A 25,016-nucleotide genomic window follows, 5' to 3' on the forward strand; every position below is an offset into this window, starting at 1 on the left:
CTGTCTCTAGCTTTGGAGTTGCTCAATCTGATAAATAGTGCCCTCAAAACAATGGTTCTCAGAGACTTTACCTGTTTTTAAAAATGTACTTCAGGGAATTCCCCGGCGGTCCAGTGGGCTTTCACTGCCGAGCGCGTGGGTTCAGGTTCAGTCCCTGGGTGGGGAACTAAGATCCCACAAGCCGAGAGGTGTGGTACCCCCTCCCCCAAAAAGAGGTACTTCACAAACCCTGAGTCCTAAACCTCACTGGAAGACACCTAAGGCCTGGGCTACTTACTAGCCACAGATCATAGCAGTTATAACCTCATCATCAGTCTGCAGCCTTTTTGTTCATTTCCTTTCTTCTCTGTAGCCTACCATTCCCAACCCAACTTCTTTTAGGATTTGTAGCCTGTAACTAGGCATTTCCTAAGGTTTAAAAACTGATATCCTGGAGGTATGGATTCTCTATATCCTCAAGCTCTGTCCATTCTTTCTTTAAAATGTGCCCTGCTCCTTTCCTCCCATTCTTTCTGCCATACCCTAGAGACCCTTATTACCAGAATTAGGCTCACACACAGCCTCTTGTTAGTCTGTATAATACCAGTCTTCCCTCTCTCAAATCTCTCCCACCCACTTTTTCCCCCCTCACCTGCTCAAAAGCCTAAAAGGACTCTTGATATCAAAACGTATCAAGTCTAAACTCCTCTGTTTGTTTTCTAGGCCCTTTACAACCTATCCCATTTTGCTTATTAGACTTTATTTCCCACTATTCTAGATATGCTTTCCACTTACTGCCCACGAACATGTACTGCTCATTTCAACTCGGGGCACATTCATCTCAGTGTTCCCAGAACGTGGCATAGAAGGCAGGGTAGGGATTCACAAAATGTGAGTAGATGGACTCAATAGTTGGCATTTGCTTCCCTTTCAGTGTCCTCCCTTTTTATATTTAAATCCCATAAATACTTTAAGTCTCACATTCTGCTTGAAGACTTCCCCAGTTTCTCCAGCTCTTATGACCTCCTTATTTTTTGGGAAAAAAAATCAAAGAAAAGATGGGAAGGAAGGTAGGAAGGAAGGAAAGGAAAGAGGGAGGAAGGGAGGGAGGAAGAAAAACTCCCCATAACAAGAGTGGGCTTTAGGAGTTGCAAAAGCAAAGGGAAGAGAAGGAAAAGTTTGTAGTCTGATAGCTCCCACTCTGAAGTTATTCAGGGAACAGCTCAGTCATGGAACATTCATTGACTTTCTGTAGTGCCATATCATCTGTGTCATTCTGTTCAGAACACATATACTGTCAGTGTTGCATGCTAAGTGTTTCAGATGCATTAATTCTGCCTCCCCCATGTTAGTTCAAGAGTCATTTCTTCCTGCTTCCCTGAACCACTATATTGAGCTAAATGTCCCCTTTCCATGCTCCTGTGACATCCTGTGCTTACTTTTAACTCAATATCTTATATTGAAAATGCCTGTTTGTGAGTCTCACTCACCCTTAGACTGTGAGTTACATGAGAGAAGGTCCAGGCTTACTTGTCTTTGTATTCTCTGTGCCTTTTATAGGTATGTGTAGATTCTGTACATGGAGATGCAGCATAAATGACATCTGAAGTAACTAGGCTGTAAGATTTGGAGAGTGAGGACCATGTGTTATACTTCCTGCCTTTATGTTCTGAATAACCAGTTCAGTGCTTAGGTGTTCAGAAAAGGCTTGTTAATGCTAATAGTTCTGTGCTCTGTTCCTCTCACTGTTCACACATAACCTTACCCTTGCCCATAAAATCCTAGTAACTGAGCATTTAGTAAGTGCTCAATAGACTCTTATTCACTGAAACTGATGCTGATGGTCACTGTGAGAGAAATAATAAACAAAGTCATAAATTATGCTTCTATTTAGAAACTCTATTGCAGACTCTAATTGTTTAGATAAGAAATTCTGCCTCTTTTTTATACTTTCAGAGAATAGGCTTTGGAGCCAGGCAAAATTAGATTTGAATCTTGGCTCTGCAAGTACACTGACTATTTGACATTTGTTAGGGCCTTTTGGGGCCTTAAATTAAAAATGGGGGTAAAACATACCTATTCTGTAGGATCACATGAGGATTGAATGTGATAATATATGTAAGATGTCCTAGCACAAAACTTGGCACATAATAGGCATCAGCTAAAGTCAGCTCTTGCTTCTTGATCCTGTCCTTCCTCAAGAGGGCAAGAGGTATTTTATAGCACAAGGAACTATATTCAATATCTTGTAATAAAACATAATGGAAAAGAAAAAAACCCACAAATAACAAATGTTGGAGAGGATGTGGAGAAAAGGGAACCCTTGTAAACTGTTGGTGGGAATGTAACTTGGTGCAGCCACTGTGGAAAACAGTATGGAGATTTCTCAAAAAACTGAAAATAGAACTACCATGTGACTTAGCAATTCTACTTCTGGGTATATATCTGAAAAAAAACCCCAAAACACTAATTTGCCCCGCCAGTGTTCATAACAGCATTATTTACAATTGCCAAGATATGGAAGCAACCTAAGAGTCCATCAGCAGATGAATGGATAAGTAAGATGTGGTATATGTATACAATGGAATACTATTCAGCCATAAAAAAGAATTAAATTTTGTCATTTGCAACAACCTGGATGGATTTGGAGGGTATTATGCTAAGTGAAATAAGTCAGACAAAGAAAGACAAATAAATACTGTATGATATCACTTATATGTGGAATCTAAAAAATAAACTAGTGAATATAACAAAAAAGAAACAGACTTGTTGATAGAGAACAAATTAGTGATGTAAGTGGAAGGAAGGAGGGTAGGGGCACTATAGGGGTAGGGGGCTAAGAGGTACAAACTACTATGTATAAAATAAACAAGCTACAAGGATATATTGTACAACATACGGAATATAGCCAATATTTTCTAATAACTATAAAAAAAAAGAGGGCAAGAGGGTCATCTGAGTCACCTCTTTCCACATAGTATCCAGTGGATTATATGGTATTATCTAGTTTAGCCTGAGGTTAAGCTTCCTGTTCTCACAATACCTGTTCTACAGGAGCTATCAGTCTATGTCTATATACTTTTGAGTGTGTAAAATGCATGTACTTGGGAGCATGTGTATAGAAGTCTATATAGCTGCCAATGTGTGTACATCTGTGTACAAGAGCCATAGGCTTCTAGCTATCCTCACATTTGATTTGAGAAACTTCAGAGGCTTAAATTAAAATTTTTGAATAGGGCACATTCTCCTTTCCTTTTGCTGCTTTCACCTCCACCAACCTGATTTCCCCTGTTAAGTGACAGCATAGTGAGAAGTACCTGGGATTAAGCTAGAGTGAGCAGATTCCACTATCAGCATCTAAAAGCAAATAGGAGGAACGCTCACTAGTATTATACAGCTATAAAACTCACATGTTGCTATAGCTCAGTAATGGAAAAATGTAATACCACTTTGCTTCAGTGGGGCTGGATGAAGGTAATAAGCAAAGGTATACTATCTCTAACCTCCCAATTATGGGTGGAAATAGGGGAGTGGAAAATTTATAAGACACAGCAAGTAGCCTTGGTGAGCAGCTCCAAACATCACATTCTGTTTGTGGCCTCTCTCATTCTGGTCTGAGGGCCTATGGTATTTTCCCGCCTAAAATGCTGAAGCAAACCCCCATGTTAACAATTTCCACCACTCTAGGTAATTGCCAATTATCTCCATAATCGTTAGGAAAGTCTGAAAATATTTTCCAAAACCAAGTTAACTTTAATTAATTTGTATTTTTTAAAAATACATCAGAGTTCCTGTTCTGGCAAAGGCTGACTAATTAAGCTTTACAGACACACCTCTTGCTGAGAACAATTAGAAAAGTTGGACAAATTATTATTTTTAAAACACCAATTTGAAGGCATAGAAGAGTTACCAAAGCAGTGAGAATTTGCTGATCCAAGATCTGAAAGAAAAGAGAAGCCAAAAAAGGTGAGCCTGGTGTTTGGGGAAACTTTACCCTGAAGATAATTGCTGACTCTGAAAACAAAAACAGCACGGAAAAGCTGAAAAGAGCTTTCAGCAATTTCCCAGTCAGGAATGGCAAGAAAAAAAATTGTAGTAAAGAGCCTGAAAAGGAGGAAGGGCCCTGGTAAATACTCAGGCTTCAGACTGGGACCAAGAAGCACTTCACCCTTGGAATAAGGATGAACTGGAAATAGACCAGTCCTCAGAAGGATTGCAGCCCAGCTTTGAATTTCTCAGACATTTATTAGATAAAGGTATTCATCCCATAGGCCATCTGCTTGACAAAAACAAAAAGTAAGTCTTCTCTGGAGGGAGAAAATATATGGAACCTCAAATTATCTCTAGAGTTTGGCAGGCTTTTTTGAAGAAATTGACAAGGTGGTTGTAAGATTTGTATGGAAATTCAAAGGATCCAGGACCTAGAATAACCAAAACAATTTTGAAAAAAGAATAACAATGTTAGAGTACTTACATTCCTGAGTTCTAGATTTACCATAAAGCTACACCAAACTTACAATAGACATACATAGAAGTAGATTAATAACCAGAATTGAGTCCAGAAATAGACCCAGACTTATACAGTCAATTGATTATCAACTAAGACACCAAATAAGATCAATGGGGAAAGGAAAGTCAATTTAACAAATTATGCTGAAACTGGATATCTCTGTGGAATGATAATTCTGATCCCTACTGCACTCCATACACAAAAATTAATTCAAGATGGATCACAGACCTAAATGTAAAAGCTAGAATCATAAAGCTTCTAGAAGAAAATCTTTGCAACCATGGAATAGGCAAAGCTTTTTTAGGCATAACATAAAATGTACTAACCATAAAAGTAAAAATTGAAATACTGGACTTTAAGAAAATTAAAATATTTGCCCATCAAAAGGAAGCATTTTGAAAATTAATAAGCAAGCAACAGACTGAGAAAAAATGTTCCAATATACATATGTGGCAAAGACTTGTGTCTATAACATATGAAGAACTCCTACAGAAGAATTCTGGGAAGATGGTGAAGGAGCATAAGGAATCTACCCCCCCACCTAGACAACAATTGTGCTGACAGAATCTGTCTAATGTAACTATTTAGGAACTTTAGAGTCCATTGAAGGCTTCCAACTTCTAGGGGAAGGCTTAGACAGTAAATTGTGGTTAATTTGGCTTTTAGCATAGTATCAGCTACCTGTGGCAGGCAGCTGTGTGCATGTTTGTGGAGGGAGCTTGCACACAGCTTTCAGGAATGAGGCTGGGCAAAAAGTATCCCATCCTCCAAATATTGGGATGTGTGCTCTGATTGCTGATTGTTGCTTCTGGTCACAGAGGTGCAGACAAAGAGGCAGGTGGCCAATGTTGTTGCACCTCCCCACATTGTTGCAAGCCCCTCTCTCTCCAGTTAAAGTAACTTCCATGCAATTTAAGGAGTTAGCATCCTTTTCCCCCTTAATTTTTCTTTTTCCCTTTTTGGGAGCCGGACATTAAAGAGTAGGACATTCAAAAACAACTGCATAAGGAAAAATTAGAAATTGACCATGCATACCCACAGAAAGGCTTAGAAAAGGACTGAGAAGATCTTAAGTTTACATCTCAGGCTGATACTGGGCAAAGAGACAGCCTACAACAATTAAAAACAAAACAAAATAGTAACGATAACAAAAACAGCAAACCCTGGGGTAGGGGAAGAATCAGATTTCCAGAGATACCACATTATTAAATGCAAATGTCTGGTTTAAGAAAAATCACAAGGCACACAAAGAAATACGAAAATATGACTATTCAAAAGAAAAAAAAAATCAACAGAAACTGTTCCTAAAAACGACCTGATGGCAGATATACTAGGCAAAGACTTTAAAACAACCATCTTAAAGATGCTTGAAGAACTAAAGGAAAATGTGGGTAAAGTGAAAAAAATGATGTATGAGCAAAATAGAAATGTCCATACAGAGACAGAACACCTAAGATAAAATCAAAAAAAATTCTGGAGCTGAAAAGTACAATAATGGAAAACAGTTTGTAATTCTAGTTTTTGTTTTCTAGATTATTTGAGACATTTAAAAAATAATTGTTAGTCTAAAAGATAGTATTATTGTAACTTTGCACTGTAACTTCATTTTTTGTTTTCTACATAATTTCAGATACTGATTAATTTAAAAGAATTACTAGTTTATGCTTTTGGGTACACAATGTATAAAGACATAATTTTGTGACATCAACAACCAAGAGGGGTGGGATGGAGGTGTAAAGGGGCAGAGTGTTTGTATGTTATTGAAATTAAGCTGGTACAAATTTAAATTAGAGAGTTATAACTTTAGGATGTTAAATGTAATCTCCATGATAGCTACAAAAAACCAGCTATAGAATATACCCAAAAATAATGAGAAAGGAATGTAAATATTTCACTATAAAAATATCAACTAAATACAAAAGGAGACAGTAATGGAGACAGGAAATGAGGGGCAAAAAAGCAACAAGCCATACAGAAAACAAATAGCAAAATGACAGCATTAAGTCCTTCCTTGTCAGTAAGTACTTGAAATGTAAATGAATTAAACTCTCCAATAAAAATACAGAGACTGCTAGAATGGATAAAATCATATGATCCAACTATATGCTATGTACAAGAGACTCATGTTAGATCCAAATAGACAAAAAGATTGAAGGTGAAAAGATGAGAAAAGGTATTCCATACACAGGGACTTCCCTGGTGGTCCAGTGGTTAAGACTCTGTGCTTCCACTGCAGGGGGAGTGGGTTTGATCCCTGGTCAGGGAACTAAGATCCCACATGCCACATGGTGTGGCCAAAAAAAAAAAGGTATTCCATGCAAACAGTAACCAAAAAGAGCAAGAGTGGCTATACTAATATCAGACAAAATAGACTTTAAAGCAAAAAAGGTTACAAGAGACAAGGAGGACATTATATATTAATAAAAGCTTTAGTACAGCAAGAAGATACAACAATTATAAGCATTTACTCACCTAATAACAGATCATCAAAATATATGAAGCAAAACCTGACAGAATTGAAGGGAGAAATGGACATAAAAATAATAGCTGAAGACTTTAATTACCACACTCAATAATGGATAAAACAACCAGACAGGAGATAAATAATGAAATAGAAGACTTAATGCAATAAGCCAATTAGATCTAACAGACATATACACAATACTCTATCCAAAAACAAGAGCATAGATATTCTTCTCAAGTGCACATGGGACATTTTCTAGGAGAGTCCATATGTTAGGTCACAAATTAAGTCTCAAGAGATTTAAAAAGATAGACATCTTACAAAGTATCTTCTCCAACCACAATAGGATAAAGTTAGAAATAATAACACAAGTAAAACTGGAAAATTAACAAATTTTTGGAAATTAAACAACACACTTAAACAATCAATGGATCAAAGAAGAAATCACCAGGGAAATTGTAAACTATTTAGAGATGAATGAAAACAAAAACGCAACATACAAAAACTTATGGGATGCAATGAAAGCAGGGATAATGGGGAAATTTATAGCTACGAACACTTACATCAAAAACCAAAAAAGATCTCAAATCACAATTTAACTTTACATGTTAAAAAACTAGAAAAAGAAGAACAAACTAAACTCAAAGCTAGCAGGAGGAAATAGATAGTAAAGAGTATAGCAGAGATAAATGAAATAGAAAATAGACAAGATAGAGATAATCAGTGAAAACAAAAGTTAGTTCTTCCAAAATATCAACAAAACTGACAAACCTTTAGCTAGAGAGACTAAGAAAATAGAAGACTCAACTTATTAAAATCAGAAATGAAAGTGGGGCTATTACTATCAATCCTACAGAAATAAAAAGATTTTAAGAGAGTACTATGAACAATTTTACACCAACAAATTGAATAACCTAGATGAAATGGACAAACTCCTAGAAACACAAAATCTACAAAGAGTAAATCACAAAGAAATAGTAAATCTGAATAGACCTATAACTAGTAAGTAGACTGAATCAGTAATAAGAAGTCCCCCAGAAACAAAAGCCCTGGACCTGACAGCTTCACTGGTGAAATCTACTAAACATTTAAAAATACCAATCCTTCTCAAACCTTTCCAAAACATCGAAGAGGAGGAAATATGTCCTAACTCATAGTGCCAGACAAAGACCCTACAAGAAAAGAAAACTACAGACCAATATATCCTATGAACACTGTTGCAAAAATCCTCACCAAAATACTAGCAACTGAATTCAGCAGTATATTAAAAGGATTATATGCCATGACAAAGTGGGAGTTATTTCTGGAATGCAAGGATGGTTCAATATACAAAAATCAATGTTTTACACCATATTAACAGAATGAAGGGAAAAAAACCAAAACACATGATCACCTCAATTGATACAGAAAAAGCATTTGATAAAACTCAACACATTTTTTTTTAAACATCTTTATTGAAGTATAATTGCTTTACAATGGTGTGTTACTTTCTGCTTTATAACAAAGTGAATCAGTTATACATATACATACGTTCCCATATCTCTTCCCTCTTGCATCTCCCTCCCTCCCACCCTCCCTATCCCACCCCTCTAGGTGGTCACAAAGCACCGAGCTGATCTCCCTGCGCCACGCGGCTGCCTCCCACCAGCTATCCATTCCACCTTTGCTAGTGTATATATGTCCATGACACCCCCCCACCCTGTCACATCTCACCCCTCCCCCTCCCCATATCCTCAAGTCCATTCTCTAGTAGGTCTGTGTCTTTATTCCCGTCTTGCCACTAGGTTCTTCATGACCTTTTTTTTTTTTTTTCCCCTTAGATTCCATATATATGTGTTAGCATACTGTATTTCTTTTTCTCTTTCTGACTTACTTCACTCTGTATGACAGACTCTAACTCCATCCACCTCATTACAAATACCTCCATTTCATTTCTTTTTATGGCTGAGTAATATTCCATTGTATATATGTGCCACATCTTCTTTATCCATTCATCCGATGATGGACACCTAGGTTGCTTCCATGTCCTGGCTATTGTAAACAGAGCTGCAATGAATATTTTGGTACATGACTCTTTTTGAATTATGGTTTTCTCAGGGTATATGCCCAGTAGCGGGATTGCTGGGTCGTATGGTAGTTCTATTTGTAGTTTTTTAAGGAACCTCCATACTGTTCTCCATAGTGGCTGTATCAATTTACATTCCCACCAACAGTGCAAGAGTGTTCCCTTTTCTCCACACCCTCTCCAGCATTTATTGTTTCTAGATTTTTTGATGATGGCCATTCTGACCGGTGTGAGATGATACCTCATTGTAGTTTTGGTTTGCATTTCTCTAATGATTAATGATGTTGAGCATTCTTTCATGTGTCTGTTGGCCATCTGTATATCTTCTTTGGAGAAATGTCTATTTAGGTCTTCTGCCCATTTTTGGATTGGGTTGTTTGTTTTTTTGTTATTGAGCTGCATAAGCTGCTTGTAAATCTTGGAGATTAATCCTTTGTCAGTTGCTTCATTTGCAAATATTTTCTCCCATTCTGAGGGTTGTCTTTTGGTCTTCTTTATGGTTTCCTTTGCTGTGCAAAAGCTTTTAAGTTTCATTAGGTCCCATTTGTTTATTTGTGTTTTTATTTCCATTTCTCTAGGAGCTGGGTCAAAAAGGATCTTGCTGTGATTTATGTCATAGAGTGTTCTGCCTATGTTTTCCTCTAAGAGTTTGATAGTGTCTGGCCTTACACTTAGGTCTTTAATCCATTTTGAGTTTATTTTTGTGTATGGTGTCAGGGAGTGTTCTAATTTCATACTTTTACATGTACCTGTCCAATTTTCCCAGCACCACTTATTGAAGAGGCTGTCTTTTCTCCACTGTATATGCTTGCCTCCTTTATCAAAGATAAGGTGACCATATGTGCATGGGCTTATCTCTGGGCTTTCTATCCTGTTCCATTGATCTATATTTCTGTTTTTGTGCCAGTACCAAACTGTCTTGATTACTGTAGCTTTGTAATATAGTCTGAAGTCAGGGAGCCTGATTCCTCCAGCTCCATTTTTCGTTCTCAAGATTGCTTTGGCTATTCGGGGTCTTTTGTGTTTCCATACAAATTGTGAAATTTTTTGTTCTAGTTCTGTGAAAAATGCCAGTGGTAGTTTGATAGGGATTGCATTGAATCTGTAGATTGCTTTGGGTAGTAGAGTCATTTTCACAATGTTGATTCTTCCAGTCCAAGAACATGGTATATCTCTCCATCTATTTGTATCATCTTTAATTTCTTTCATCAGTGTCCTATAATTTTCTGCATACAGGTCTTTTGTCTCCTTAGGTAGGTTTATTCCTAGATATTTTATTCTTTTTGTTGCAATGGTAAACGGAAGTGTTTTCTTAATTTCACTTTCAGATTTTTCATCATTAGTATATAGGAATGCAAGAGATTTCTGTGCATTAATTTTGTATCCTGCTACTTTACCAAATTCATTGATTAGCTCTAGTAGTTTTCTGGTAGCATCTTTTGGATTCTCTATGTATAGTATCATGTCATCTGCAAACAGTGACAGCTTTACTTCTTCTTTTCCGATTTGGATTCCTTTTATTTCTTTTTCTTCTCTGATTGCTGTGGCTAACACTTCCAAAACTATGTTGAATAATAGTGGTGAGAGTGGGCAACCTTGTCTTGTTCCTGATCTTAGTGGAAATGGTTTCAGTTTTTCACCATTGAGGACAATGTTGGCTGTGGGTTTGTCATATATGGCCTTTATTATGTTGAGGAAAGTTCCCTCTATGCCTACTTTCTGCAGGGCTTTTATCATAAATGGGTGTTGAATTTTGTCAAAAGCTTTGTCTGCATCTATTGAGATGGTCATATGGTTTTTCTCCTTCAATTTGTTAATATGATGTATCACGTTGATTGATTTGCGTATATTGAAGAATCCTTGCATTCCTGGAATAAACCCCACTTGATCATGGTGTATAATCCTTTTAATGTGCTGTTGGATTCTGTTTGCTCGTATTTTGTTGAGGATTTTTGCATCTATGTTCATCAGTGATATTGGCCTGTAGTTTTCTTTCTTTGTGACATCTTTGTCTGGTTTTGGTATCAGGGTGATGGTGGCCTCGTAGAATGAGTTGGGGAGTGTTCCTCCCTCTGCAATATTTTGGAAGAGTTTGAGAAGGATAGGTGTTAGCTCTTCTCTAAATGTTTGATAGAATTCGCCTGTGAAGCCATCTGGTCCTGGGCTTTTGTGTGTTGGAAGATTTTTAATCACAGTTTCAATTTCAGTGCTTGTGATTGGTCTGTTCATATTTTCTATTTCTTCCTGGTTCAGTCTCGGCAGGTTGTGCATTTCTAAGAATCTGTCCATTTCTTCCAGGTTGTCAATTTTATTGGCATAGAGTTGCTTGTAGTAATCTCTCATGATCGTTTGTATTTCTGCAGTGTCAGTGGTTACTTCTCCTTTTTCATTTCTAATTCTATTGATTTGAGTCTTCTCCCTTTTTCTCTTGATGAGTCTGGCTAATGGTTTATCAATTTTGTTTATCTTCTCAAAGAACCAGCTTTTAGTTTCATTGATTTTTGCTATTGTTTCCTTCATTTCTTTTTCATTTATTTCTGATCTGATCTTTATGATTTCTTTCCTTCTGCTAGCTTTGGGGTTTTTTTTGTTCTTCTTTCTCTAATTGCTTTAGGTGCAAGGTTAGGTTGTTTATTCGAGATGTTTCCTGTTTCTTGAGGTAGGCTTGTATTGCTATAAACTTCCCTCTTAGAACTGCTTTTGCTGCATCCCATAGGTTTTGGGTCGTCGTGTCTCCATTGTCATTTGTTTCTAGGTATTTTTTGATTTCCCCTTTGATTTCTTCAGTGATCACTTCGTTATTAAGTAGTGTATTGTGTAGCCTCCATGTGTTTGTATTTTTTACAGATCTTTTCCTGTAATTGATATCTAGTCTCATAGCATTGTGGTCGGAAAAGATACTTGATACGATTTCAATTTTCCTAAATTTACCAAGGCTTGATTTGTGACCCAAGATATGATCTATCCTGGAGAATGTTCCATGAGCACTTGAGAAAAATGTGTATTCTGTTGTTTTTGGGTGGAATGTCCTAAAAATATCAATTAAGTCCATCTTGTTTAATGTATCATTTAAAGCTTGTGTTTCCTTATTTATTTTCATTTTGGATGATCTGTCCATTGGTGAAAGTGGGGTGTTAAAGTCCCCTACTATGATTGTGTTACTGTCAATTTCCCCTTTTATGGCTGTTAGTATTTGCCTTATGTATTGAGGTGCTCCTATGTTGGGTGCATAAATATTTACAATTGTTATACCTTCCTCTTGGATCGATCCCTTGATCATTATATAGTGTCCTTCTTTGTCTCTTGTAATAGTCTTTATTTTAAAGTCTATTTTGTCTGATATGAGAATTGCTACTCCAGCTTTCTTTTGATTTCCATTTGCATGGAATATCTTTTTCCATCCCCTCACTTTCAGTCTGTATGTGTCTCTAGGTCTGAAGTGGGTCTCTTGTAGACAGCATATATATGGGTCTTGTTTTTGTACCCATTCAGCCAGTCTGTGTCTTTTGGTGGGAGCATTTAATCCATTTACATTTAAGGTAATTATCGATATGTATGTTCCTATTCCCATTTTTTTAAATGTTTTGGGTTTGTTATTGTAGGTGTTTTCCTTCTCTTGTGTTTCTTGCCTAGAGAAGTTCTTTTAGCATTTGTTGTAAAGCTGGTTTGGTGGTGCTGAACTCTCTCAGCTTTTGCTTGTCTGTAAAGGTTTTAATTTCTCCATCAAATCTGAATGAGATCCTTGCTGGGTAGAGTAATCTTGGTTTTCGGTTTTTCTCCTTCATCACTTTAAGTATATCCTGCCACTCCCTTCTGGCTTGCAGAGTTTCTGCTGAAAGATCAGCTGTTAACCTTATGGGGATTCCCTTGTGTGTTATTTGTTGTTTTTCCCTTGCTGCTTTTAATATGTTTTCTTTATATTTAATTTTTGATAGTTTGATTTATATGTGTCTTGGCGTGTTTCTCCTTGGATTTATCCTGTATGGGACTCTCTGTGCTTCCAGGACTTGATTAACTATTTCCTTTCCCATGTTAGGGAAGTTTTCAACTATAATCTCCTCAAATATTTTCTCAGTCCCTTTCTTTTTCTCTTCTTCTTCTGGGACCCCTATAATTCGAATGTTGGTGCGTTTAATGTTGTCCCAGAGGTCTCTGAGACTGTCCTCAGTTCTTTTCATTCTTTTTTCTTTATTCTGCTCTGCAGTAGTTATTTCCACCATTTTATCTTCCAGGTCACTTATCCGTTCTTCTGCCTCAGTTATTCTGCTATTGATCCCATCTAGAGTATTTTTAATTTCATTTATTGTGCTTTTCATCGTTGCTTGGTTCCTCTTTAGTTCTTCTACGTCCTTGTTAAATGTTTCTTGCATTTTGTCTATTTTATTTCCAAGATTTTGGATCATCCTTACTATCATTATTCTGAATTCTTTTTCAGGTAGACTACCTATTTCCTCTTCATTTGTTAGGTCTGGTGTGTTTTGACCCTGCTCCTTCATCTGCTGTGTGTTTTTCTGTCTTCTCATTTTGCTTATCTTACTGTGTTTGGGGTCTCCTTTTCACAGGCTGCAGGTTCGTAGTTCCCGTTGTTTTTGGTATCTGTCCCCAGTGGCTAAGTTTGGTTCAGTGGGTTGTGTAGGTTTCCTGGTGGAGGGAACTAGTGCCTGTGTTCTGGTGGATGAGGCTGGATCTTGTCTTTCTGGTGGGCACGTCCACGTCTGGTGGTGTGTTTTGGGGTGTCTGTGGCCTTATTATGATTTTAGGCAGCCTCTCTGTTAATGGATGGGGCTGTGTTCCTCTCTTGCTAGTTGTTTGGCATAGGGTGTCCAGCACTGTAGCTTGCTGGTCGTTGAGTGAAGCTGGGTCTTGATGTTGAGATGGAGATCTCTGAGAGATTTTCGCCGTTTGGTATTACGTGGAGCTGGGAGGTCTCTTGTGGACCAGTGTCCTGAAGTTGGCTCTCCCACCTCAGAGGCACAGCCCTGATGCCTGGCTGGAGCATCAAGAGCCTTTCATCCACACGGCTCAGAATAAAAGGGAGAAAAAATAGAAAGAAAGAAAGAAAGAGGATAAAATAAAATAAAATAAAGCTATTATAATAAAAAATAAGAAAAAAATTATTAAGAATAAATTTATTAAGAAAAAACTTTTTTAATTTTTAAAAATAGATTTATTAATTTTTTATAATAAAAAATAAGAAAAAAATTTATTAAGAAAAAAATTTTTTTAATTTTTTAAAATAAAAAGTATGAAAAAACTTATTAAAAAATTGTTTTAATTTTTTTAAAAATAGAAAATAAGGAAAAAATTATTAAGAAAACATTTATTAGGGAAAAAAATTTTTTTTAAGTAAAAAAAAAAAAAACAAAAAACGGACAGACCTAACCCTAGGACTAACGGTGAGAGCAAAGCTATACAGACAAAATCTCACCCAGAGGCATACACATATACACTCACAAAAAAAGGAAAAGGGGAAAAATTAATATATCCTGCTCCCAAAGTCCACCTCCTAAATTTGGGATGATTCGTTGTCTATTCAGGTATTCAACAGATGCACGCACATCAAGTTGTTTGTGGAGCTTCAATCCGCTGCTTCTGAGGCTGCTGGGAGAGATTTCCCTTTCTCTTCTTTGTTCGTACAGCTCCCGGGGTTCAGCTTTGGATTTGGACCCGCCTCTGCATGTAGGTCGCCTGAGGGCGTCTGTTCCCCGCCCAGACAGAACGAGGTTAAAGGAGCAGCTGATTCGGGGGCTCTGGCTCAGTCAGGCCGGGGGGAGGGAGCGGTACGGAGGAGGCGGGGCGAGCCTGCGGCGGCAGAAGCCGGCGTGATGTTGCAGCAGCCTGAGGCGAAGTTGTCCCCAGATCATGGGAGTCTGGCCATGGCGGGCTGCACTGGCTCCCGGGAGGGGCAGTGTGGAGAGTGACCTGTGCTCGCACAGAGGCTTTTTGGTGGCGGCAGCAGCAGCCTTAGCGTCTCATGCCCGTCTCTGGGGTCTGCGCTGATAGCCGCGGCTCGCGCCCGCGTCTGGAGCTCCTTTAAGCAGCGCTCTTAATCCCCTCTCCTCGAGCACCAGGAAACAAAGAGGCAAGAAAAAGTCTCTTGCTTCTTAGGCAGCTGCAGACTTTTTCTCGGGCTCCCTCCCGGCTAGCTATGGTGCGCTAGCCCCTTCAGGCTGTGTTCACGCCGCCAACCCCAGTCCTCTCCCTGCGATCCGACCGAAGCCCGAGCCTCAGCTCCCAGCCCCCGCCCGTCCCGGCGGGTGAGCAGACAAGCCTCTCGGGCTGGTGAGTGCTGCTCGGCGCCGAGCCTCTGTGCGGGAATCTCTCCGTTTTTCCCTCTGCGCCCCTGTTGCTGTGGGATCCGCGCTGATAGCCGCGGCTCGCGCCCGTCTCTGGAGCTCGTTTAGGCGGCGCTCTGAATCCCCTCTCCTTGCGCGCCACGAAACAAAGAGGCAAGAAAAAGTCTCTTGCCCCTTCGGCAGCTGCAGTCTTTTTCCCGGACTCCCTCCCAGCTAGCACCGAAGCCCGAGCCTCAGCTCCCAGCCCTCGCCCGCCCCAGCGGCTGAGCGGACAAGCCTCTCGGGCTGGTGAGTGCTGCTCAGCGCCGATCCTCTGTGCGGGAATCTCTCTGCTTTGCCCTCCGCACCCCTGTGGCTGCGCTCTCCTCCGTGGCTCTGAAGCTTTCCCCCTCTGCCACCCGCAGTCTCTGCCCACGAAGGGGCTTCCTAGTGTGTGGAAACCTTTCCTCCTTCACAGCTCCCTCCCACTGGTGCAGGTCCCGTCCCTATTCTTTTGTCTCTGTTATTTCTTTTTTCTTTTGCCCTACCCAAGTACGTGGGGATTTTCTTGCCTTTTGGGAGGTCTGATGTCTTCTGCCAGTGTTCAGTGGGTGTTCTGTAGGAGCAGTTCCACGTGTAGATGTATTTCTACTGTATCTGTGGGAAGGAAGGTGATCTCCGCGTCTTACTCTTCCGCCATCTTGCCCCTCCCCCCTCAACACATTTTTGACAAAAATTTTTGACAAAAATACTCAGAAGCTAGGACTAGAAGGAGACTACCTCAACACAATAACAGCCATGTATGAAAACCCACAGCAAACATCATACTCAATGGTGAAACAATGAAAGCTATTCCTCTAAGATCAGGAACAAGATAAGGATGCCCACTTTCACCACTTCTATTGAATGTAGTACTGGAAATTCTAGCTAGAACCATAAGGCAAGAAAAAGAAATAATTATCCAAAGTGGAAAGGAAGAAGTTAAATTATCTCTACCTGCAGAAGAAATAATCTTATATGTAGAACATCCTAAGGATTCTACACAAAAGAACTGTTAGGGGGACTTCCCTGGTGGTCCAGTGGTAAAGAATCCACCTTCCAAGGCAGGGGATGCAGGTTCGATCCTTGGTCGGGGAACTAAGATCCCACATGCCGCGGGGCAACTAAGCCCATGTGCCACAACTATTGAGCTCACACGCCTCAATGAGAGAACCCAGGTGTTGCAAACTACAGAACCCACGTGCTCTGGAGCCCTCACGCCACATCTAGAGAGAGAAAACCCGCACATCACAACTCAAGAGAAGCCCGTGCGCTGCAACTAGAGAGAAGCCTGAGTGCCACAATGAAAAGACTGCGCACTGTAACGAGAAAAGATCCCACATACCTCAACGAAGATCCCGTGTGCCACAACTAAAGACCTGACGCAGCCAAAAAAAAAAGGGAAAATAAATATTTAAAAAACGAACTGTTAGAACTAATACATGAATTCAGCAAAGTAGAAAGATAAAAAATCAACACACAAAACTAAGTTGCATTTCTAGACACTAAAAATGAGTAATCTGAAAAAGAAATTACAAAAACAATTCCATTTACAATAGCATCAAAAAGAATACACACTTGTGCAACAAAAACTACAAAACATTTCTGAAAGAAATTAAATAAATGGCAACACATCCCATGTTCATGGATTGGAAGACTTTATATTGCTAAGATGTCAATACTACCCAAAGCAATCTACTGATTCAATGCAGTCCCTATCAAAATTCCAAAAACATTTTTTGCAGAAATAGAAAAAAGCATCCTAAAATTCATATGGATTATCAAGAGACTCAAATAGCCAAAACAATCTTGAAAAAGAAGAACAAAGCTGGAGGACCCATACTTGCTAACTTCAAAACTTACTACAAAGATACAGTAATCAAAACAGTGTGGTACTGGCACAAAGATGGACATATAAAACAATGATAGAATAGAGAGCTCAGAAATATACCTTCACATATATGATATTTGAGTTTTGACAATGGTGTCAAGACCATTCCATGGGGAAATAGTCTTTTCAACAAATGGTGCTGGGAAAACTGGATATCCACATGCAAAAGAATGAAGTTGGGCCTTTCTGAACACCATATACAAAAATTAACTTAAACTGAATCAAAGACTAACTGTGAAGACCTAAAACTATAAAACTCTTAGAAGAAAACAGGGGAAAAAGCTTCATGGTATTGCATTTGGTAATGATTTCTTGGATATGACATGAAAAATATAGGCAAGAAGAGAAAAATTAGACAAACTGGACTTCATAAAATTAAAAAATTTTGTGCATCAAAAGCCAAGATCAACAGAGTAATAAGGCAACCTGCAGAATGGGAGAAAATATTTGCAAATCATACATCTGATAAAAGATTAATATCTAGAATATAGGGAGAACTCCTAAAACTCAACAACAACAAATGAAAAAATGGGCAATGGATTTGAATAGTCATTTCCTCAAAGAAGATATATAAATGGGCAATAAGCACACGAAAAGATGCTCACCACTAATCATTAGGGAAATAAAAATCAAAACTATAGTGAGATAGTTCACACCCATTAGGATGGCTACTATTAAAAACAGAAAATAACAAGTGCTGGAAAGAATGTGGGTAAATTGGAACACTTGTGCACTATTGGTGGGAATGTAAAATGGTACAGCCACTGTGTAAAACAGTATGGTGGTTCCTCAAAAAATTAAAAATAGAATTTCCATAGGATTCAACAATTTCACTTGTGAACATGTACCCAAAAGAATTGAAGGTAGAGTCTCAAAGAGGTATTTGTACCCCATAGCAGCATTATTCACAACAGCTAAATTATGGAGGCAACCCAAGTGTTCGTCAACAGATTAATGGATAAGTTAAAGGTGATATATACATAAAAATGAATTATTTGACCTTTAAAAGGAAGGAAATTCTGACCTAAGCTACAACATGGATGAACCTTGAGGACATTATGTTCAGTGAAATAAGCCAGTCACAAAAAGAAAATATTGTATAATTCCACGTATATGAGGTACTGAGAGTAGTCAAAACCACAGAGACAGAAGTAGAATGATGGTTGCCAGGGGCTTGGATGAGGTGGAATGTGGAGTTATCATTTAATGGGTATAGAGTTTCAGTGTTTACAAGATGAAAAGATTTATGGAGATGGATATTGGAAATGGTTTCACAGCATTATGAATGTATTTAACATCATTGAAGTGTATACTTAAAAATGGATAAGCTGGTAAATCTTTTTTTAAAAATATTTATTAATTTTATTTATTTATTTTCTTTATTTTTTGGCTGTGTTGGGTCTTAGTTGCAGCACGCAGGATCTTTGTTGAGGCATGTGGGATCCTTTCAGTGTGGCATGTGGGCTCTTTGTTGCGGCACACGGGCTTCTCTCTAGTTGTGGCATGCAGGTTTTTCTCTCTTTAGTTGTGGCACGCAGACTCCAGGGCACGTGGGTTCTGTAGTTGTGGCGTGTGGGCTCCAGGGCGTATGGGCTCTGTAGTTTGTAGCATGCGGGCTCTCTCAAGACATGCGATCTCATTAGTTGTGGCGTGTGGGCTTAGTTGTCCCGCAGCATGTGGGATCTTAGTTCCCCGACCAAGGATCAAACCTGCGCCCCATGCATTGGAAGGCAGATTCTTTACCACTGGACCACCGGGGAAGTCCCAAGCTGGTAAATCTTGTGTTACGTGTATTTTACCACAAAAAAATTAGGGGGTGGGACTTCCCTGGTGGCTCAGTGGTTAAGAATCCTCCTGCCAATGGAGGGGACACGGGTTCAATCCCTGTTCCTGGAAGATCCCACGTGCCATGGAGCAACTAAGCCCATGCACCACAACTACTGAGCCTGCATGCCACAACAACTGAAGCCTGCTCACCTAGAGCCCGTGCTCTGCAACAAGAGAAGCCACTGCAATGAGAAGCCCATGCATGGTAACAAAGAGTAGCCCCCACTTGCCACAACTAGAGAAAGCCCGTGCACAGCAACGAAGACCCAATGCAGCCAAAAAAAAAAAAAAAAAAAAAAAATTAGGGGGATAAAAGCAAATTAGTGGTTGCCTAGGGCTGGAAGTAGCAGAAGTAGGAATAACTGCAAATGGACATGAGGAAACTTTTTGGTGATAGAAAAGTTCTAATGGTTGCACAATTATTTAAATTTGGTGAAAATCATTGAATCACTTATAATTGGTGAATTCTATAGTATGTAAATTATATCTCAATTTAAAAAAAGAATTAAGTGGAGATACAAGATGATGAAATATATAGAAAAGAGTGTAAGAGACATATGGGACATGGTAAAAAGTTGTAATCCTAGTAGGTTAGAAGTGAGATAATGGGGCAAAAGCACTATTTGAGAATATTGAGTATTTTCTAAAGTTTTTATCTTTATATTTTTGATATCTTTATCCAGTCACAGATTCAAGAAATATCCCAAGGCCTAAGCAGAACAAATTTACACCAAGGCTAATTATAGTAAATCTGTTAAAAAGCAAAGACCAAGAGAAAAATCTTAAAATTAGAATGAGAAAAAACTCAATTTACTTGCAAAAGACCAAAAATAAGACTGACAGCTGACTTCTCAAGGAAACAGAAGCCAGAAAACAATGCGAAGATATCTTCAAAATGAAATAAAATGACTGCCAAGTTAGAATTCTACACTCAGCAAAATGATTTTTGAGAAATGAAGGTGGAAATACAGTTTCAGAAAAAGAAAAACTGCAAAATTTGTCACCAGTAGACTCACACTAAAAGAAATGCTAAAAAGGTATTTTTTCAGGTGGAAGGAAAAAGGAAAAGCACAAAACTGAAAGGAAAAATACAGAGCAACATAAAGTTAAAGACAATGGGTAAATTTAATAAATACTGATTGTATAAAACAATGGCAATGACAATAACAACAATGCAAATAAAATTTATATAAAACTATATTTAAAATATAAATTTTAAAATATATAATTAAAATATATGGCACTGAGAACACAAAAGGGGTGTGTGTGTGTGTGCGCGCACGCGTGTGTGTGTGTTGGATAATTGAACTTAAAGTGTTTTTAGGTCCTTACATTGTCTGGGAAATAGAAAAGTTCCTATTTGATTCATGATGTGTAATCTGTAGGGTACCCATTTAAAAAAAGAATAAAAACCTGCCAGGGTGGGGTGGTGGTCCATACTACTGGGCCCCACAGGACACTTCCTACATAAAGACACTCCATTAAGACCACGAGATGTAGCTGATTTACCTAATACATAGAAACAAACACAGAGAATTAGGCAAAATGAGAAGACAAAAGAATATTTTCCAAACAAAAGAACAAGACAAACCTCAGAAAAAAAACGGAGTAAAATGGAGATAAAGTGCCCTTCCAGATAAAGAATTCAAAGTAACGATATAAAGATGCTCATTGAACTCAGGAAAAGAATGGAGGAACACAATGAGAGCTTCAACAGAAAGAGAAAATATAAAGAAGAACCAATCAGAGCTGAAGAATACAATAACTGAAATGAAAATCACACTAGAGGGAACCAACAGCAGATTAGATTATGCAGAAGAATGGATCAGTGATCTGGATGACAGGGTAGTGGAAATCACCCAATCCGACCAGCAGAAAGAAAAAAGAAACAACAACAACAAAAAATGAAGATAGTTTAAGGGACCTCTAGGACAACATCGAGCACACTAATATTCACATTATAGGGGTCGCAGAAGGAGAAGCGAGAGAGAAAGGGACAGGAAACCTATTTGAAGAGATAATGGCTGAAAACTTCCTGACATTGCAAAGAAAACAAACACCCAACTCCAGGAATCACAGAGAGTCCCAAACAATGACCCCAAAGAGAAACACACCAAGAAACATTATAACTAAAATGTCAAAAGTAAAAGATAAAGAGAGAATTAAAAGCAGCAAGAGAAAAACAACTAGTTAAATACAAGGGTGTCCCCATAAGACTACCAGGTGGCTTTTCAGCAGAAACTTTACAGGCCAGAGGGAGTAGCAAACATATTCAAAGTGCTGAAAGGAAAAAACTTACAACCAAGAATACTCTACTTGGCAAGGTTATCATTCAGAATTGATGGAGAGACAAAGAGCTTCCCAGACAAGCAAAAGCTAAAGGAGTTCATCACCACTAAACTGAACTTATAAGAAATATTAAAGGGACTTCTTTAAACAGAAAAGAAAGGTTATAACTAGAAATACGAAAATTATGAAAGAAAAAATCTCACCAAGAAAGGCAAACATATAGTAAATGTCGTGGATCAACAACCTGCATAGCTAGTATGAAGGCTAAAAGACAAAACTAGTAAAATCATATATATCTACGATAATTAGTAAAGGTATACACACAAAAAGATGTAAAATATGAAGTTAAAAACATAAAATGTCAGGGGGAGATGTTAAAATGTAGTGTTTTCAGAATGCACTCAAATTTAAGTGACCATCAACCTAAAATAGACTGCTAAATACATAGGTTGTTATATAAGAACCTCATGGTAACCATGAGCCAAAAACCAATAAAAGACACACAAAATATAAAGAAATATAAATGTAACACTAAAGAAAGGAATCAAATCACAAGGGGAGACAGCAAGAGAAAAAGAAAGGAATAGAGATCAATAAAAATTACCAGAAAACAATTAACAAAATGGCAATAAGTATATACCTATCAATAATTACTTTAAATGTAAATGGACTATACGTTCCAATCAAAAGACACAGGGTGGCTGAATGGATTAAAAAACAACCCCCACATATACGCTGCCTAGAAGAGACTCACTTCAGACCTAAAGACACACACACTAAAAGTGAGGGGACAGAAAAATATATTCCATGGAAATGGAAACAAAGAAGAAAGCTTGCGTAGCAATATTTATAACAGGCAAAATAGACTTTAAAACAAAGACTGTAACAAGAGATAAAGAAGGGCGTTACATAATGATAATGGGATCACTCCAAAAAGAAGATATAATACTTGTAAATATATATGCACCAACATAGGAGCACCTAAATACATAAAGCAAATATTAGCAGACATAAAGGAAGGAATTGACAGGAATTCAATAATGGTAGGGGACTTTAACACCCCACTTACATCAGTGGATAGATCATCCAGAAAGAAAAACAGTAAGGAAACGTTGACCTTAAACTACACTTTAGACCAATGAACTTAGTAGATATATAAAGAATATTCCACCCAAAAACTGCAGAACACACATTCTTTTCAAATGCACATGAAACATACTCCAGGATAGATCACATGTTAGGGCACAAAACAAGTCTCAATAAATTAAGGAAGACTGAAATCCTATCAACCATCATTTCTGACCACAACAGTATGTGACTAGAAATCAACTACAAGAAAAAAACTAGAAGAAACACAAACACATGGAGTCTAAACAACATGGTACTAAACAACCAATGGATCACTGAAGAAATCAAAGAGAACAAAAATGCTGGAGACAAATAATAATGGAGACGCAATACTGCAAAATCTATGGAACACAGCAAAGGCAGTTCTAAGTGGGAAGTTTATAGTGATACATGCCCATGTCAGGAAACAAGAAAAATCTCAAATAAACAATCTAACCTTACACCTAAAAGAACAATAAAAAGAACAACCCCCCCACCAAAGTTAGTAGAAGGAAGGAAATAATAAAGATCATAGTGGAAATAAATGAAATAGAGGCAAAAACTAGAAAAGATTAATGAGACTAAGAGCTAGTTCTTTGAAAAGTTAAACAAAATTGATAAATCTTTAGCCAGAATCATCAAGAAAAAAAAAGAGAACGGGCTCAAATAAATAAATAAATCAGAAATGAAAGGATAATTTACAACTGACATCACAGAAATACAAAGGATCATAAGAGATTACTACGAACAATTATATGACAACAAATTGGACAACCTAGAAGTAATGGATAAATTCCTAGAAACATATCTTTCCAAGACTGAATCAGAAGAAATAGAAAATCTGAACAGACATTACTAGCAATTAAATTGATTCAGTAATCAAAAAACTTCCAACAAACAAACTAACACACAGCTTCACAGGTGAATTCTACCAAGCATTTAAAGAAGAGTTAATACCTATCTTTCTCAAACTATTCCAAAATTGATGAGGAAGGAATGCTAAACTCATCCTATGAGGCCAACATTACCCTGATACCAAAACCAGACAAAACATCACAAAAAAGGGAAATTACAGGCCATATCCCTGATGAATATAGGTGCAAAAAAACTCAACAAAATGCAGGAAAACTGAATTCAACAATACATTAAAAGGATCATACACCATTATCTAGTGGAATTTATCCCAGAAGAGCAAGGATGGTTTGATATCTGCAAATCAATCAATGTGATACACCACATTAACAAAACAAAAGATAAAAATCATATGATCTTAAAAATGGAGAAAAACTTCTGACAAAATTCAACATCCATATATTATAAAAATTCTCAACAAAGTGGATATAGAGGGAACATACCTCAACATAATAAAGGCCATATATGACAAACCCATAGCTAACATGATACTCAATGGTGAAAAGCAGAAATCGTTTCCTCTAAGATCAGGAACAAGACAAAGATGCCCACTCTTGTCACTTTTATTCAACCATACTAATGGAAGTTCTAGACACAGCAATCAGACAAGAATAAGGAATAAAGGACATCCAAATTGGAAAGGAAGAAGTAAAACTGTCACTGTTTGCAGATGACATGATACTATATATAGGAAACCCTAAAGACTCCACCAAAGATTACTAGAACTAATAAATAAATTCAGTAAAGTTGCAGGATACAAAATTAATACACAGAGATCTCTTGAGTTTCTACACACTAATAACTATCTATCAGAAAGAGAAATTAAGAAAACAATCCCATTTATAGTTTCATCAAAAAGAATAAAATACTTAGGAATAAATTTAACCAAGCAGGTGAAAGACCTGTATTCTGAAATCTATAAGACATTGAGGGAGGAAATTGAAGACAACACAAATTAATGGAAAGATACACCATGCTCATGAATTTGAAGAATTAATTGTTAAAATATCCATACTACCCAAAGTGATCTACAGATTCAATGCAATCCTTATCAAAATACCAATGGCATTTTTCATAGAACTAGAACAAATAATTCTAAAATTTGTATGAACCACAAAAGATCCTGAATAGCCAAAGCAATCTGAGAAAAAAGAACAAAGCTGGAGGTATCAAGGGCCCTGATTTCAGACTATACTACAAAGCTATAGCAACCAAAACACTATGGTACTGGCACAAAAACAGACACATATATCAATGGTACAGAATAGAGACCCCAGAAATAAATCCACACTTATATGGTCAATTAATCTATGACAAAGGAGGCAAGAATATATAATGGGGAAAAGACAGCTTCTTCAATAAATGGTGTTGGAAAACTGGACAGCTACATGCAAAAGAATCAAACTGGACCATTTTCTTACACCACATACAAAAATAAATTGAAAATGGATTAAAGACTTACCTGAAATCATAAAACTCCTAGAAGAAAACACAGGTAGTGAACTCTTTGACACTGGTCTTAGCAATACTTTTCTTGGATCTGTTTCCTCAGGCAAGGAGAACAAAAGCAAAAATAAACAAATGAGACTACATCAAACTAATAAGCTTTTGCACTGCAAAGGAAACTATCAACAAAGCAAAAAGGCAGCCAACTGAAT

This window comes from Eubalaena glacialis, chromosome 13, assembly GCF_028564815.1.
Source record: "Eubalaena glacialis isolate mEubGla1 chromosome 13, mEubGla1.1.hap2.+ XY, whole genome shotgun sequence".
Classification (NCBI taxonomy): Eukaryota; Metazoa; Chordata; class Mammalia; order Artiodactyla; family Balaenidae; genus Eubalaena; species Eubalaena glacialis.